This window comes from Eulemur rufifrons, chromosome 20 (genome assembly GCF_041146395.1).
Source record: "Eulemur rufifrons isolate Redbay chromosome 20, OSU_ERuf_1, whole genome shotgun sequence".
Classification (NCBI taxonomy): domain Eukaryota; kingdom Metazoa; phylum Chordata; class Mammalia; order Primates; family Lemuridae; genus Eulemur; species Eulemur rufifrons.
Genome location: NC_091002.1, coordinates 1025561 through 1027500, shown reverse-complemented (window position 1 = coordinate 1027500; position 1940 = coordinate 1025561). Strand labels below are relative to the sequence as shown.

The following is a 1940-nucleotide window of genomic DNA, read 5'->3' as shown; positions in this document are numbered from 1 at the left end:
GGTCGTGCAGATGTCGCTGCTGCATGCGGCCTCCGCATGGGTTCGCTGGTTGACCAGATGTCTGGTCCTTGGGTGGTTGACCAGATGTCTGGTCTGTGGTTGTCATCCTGACAGGGAGGCTTCGGGACGGATTTGGTCTCTCTGGCCTCGCTGCCCCTAGGGGTCACCCTGCGATCGGTATTCTTCTCGCGCGGGGCGAGGGGGCGCTCCGGAGCATTCCTCTCCTCTCGGAGTTTCTGTCTGCAGTCTCTCGACTTGCTCTCACTCCCCTACCCTGCTGTGTGACTTTCTTTTTGGTCCTTTCATTTTATCTATTCTCTCTTTGCCTTTTCCTGCCCGCCTTTCCGCTCCCCCCCCCCGGATTCATGGTTTCACGTCACGCGGGTGACGTGCCGACACACCAGGAGGCCCTTCTCACACGTGCGCGTGAACACGCAATCAACACGTTTATGAACTAGAAAGGGATCTGGTGTGACTTTGCTATTATTTCCCCTCCCCTCCTCCCCGCGCTGAGAATGAGTTTCCCCGGGCTCGTGTGCCCGCCTGGGAATCGGCTGCAGACGCCATGGCCCCGGGTCGACCACATGTTGCCCTGGGGTCCACCAGATGTCTCTGGCGAATTGGGGCCCTAGGGTGCTTGTGACGGTGTGGTCACTAGGTGTCGCTCTGGGCTCAGTATTCTTCCTTCTCGCTGTGACTTTGGTCTCTTTTTTTCGAAATTTCTTTCTTTCTTCCTCTTTTGCCCTGTTTCCATTTTCCCTTCTTAATCTCTTTCTCTCTTTTTGTTGCTTTTTTTCCACGGCAGATGGGTGATGTGTGTGTGGAGGAAACGCGGCGTCAGGGAGAAGACACATCTCACACGTGCTCGGGAACACCCGATCGTCACGCTTCTGAGTACCGACCGATGGATCTGGTCCCGAATTTTTTAATAGTTTTCTCCTCTCTCTCTCTCTCTCTCTCTCTCTCTCTCTCCCCCCCCTTCCTTCTCTTTCCTTTCTCTCCCTTCCTTTCTTTCTTTCTCTCGCTCTCTCGCTCTCGCTCTTCTTTTCTTTCTGACAGAGTCTCTCGTTCTGTTGCCCTGGCTAGAGTGCCATGGCGTCAGCCTAGCTCACAGCAATCTCAAACTCCTGGGCTCAAGCGATCAGACTGCCTCAGCCTCCCGAGTACCTGGGATTACAGGCATGTGCCAGCATGCCCAGCTAATTGGATATACGTGTGTGTGTGTGTGTGTGTGTGTGTGTGTATATATATATATATATATATATATTTTTTTTTTTTTTTTTTTTTTTTGAAACAGAGTCTCACTCTGTTGCCCAGACTAGAGTGCCGTGGCGTCAGCCTAGCTCACAGCAACCTCAAACTCCTGGGCTCAAGCGATCCTACTGCCCCAGCCTCCCGAGTACCTGGGACTACAGGCATGCGCCACTGTGCCCGGCTAATATTTTTCTGTATATATTTTTAGATACTGTTTCTGTATATATTTTTAGATATATAGTTTCTTTCTATTTTTAGTAGAGATGGGGGTCTCGCTCTTGCTCAGGCTGGTCTCGAACTCCCGACCTTGAGCGATCCACCCGCCTCTACCTCCCAGAGTGCTAGGATTACAGGCGTGAGCCACCCCGCCTGGCGTGTACGTTCTGTATTCACAGCCAGACGGAAGGCAGGGAGAATGTTACCCTTTCAAAGCCCGCCCTGCTCGCCTCTCAGCCCACCGATGGCACTCTGAATCCCGTGGCATTCCTTCACTCAGCTGAATTCTTCAGCACCCGACCCCCCCCACCCCACCCCCGTGCCACGGGAGTTCGTTCTCATGGCAGAGCCATCGAGGCTGTTGCCACACGTGTTGTAGGTGCCTAGGCAGACTGTGCCCTGGCCCCGAGGAGGTACGGAACCGCCTATCGCCTCGGGAGGGAGGGACAAGATGTGTCCGTGTCCAAGGC

General features: G+C 53.9%; 1 pseudogene; it reads right to left on the bottom strand.

Annotated features, from left to right (window-relative positions):
* Positions 1–374: 374 nt before the first annotated feature.
* On the bottom strand, positions 375–466 carry LOC138401336 (small nucleolar RNA U13; annotated as a pseudogene).
* Positions 467–1940: the final 1474 nt, after the last annotated feature.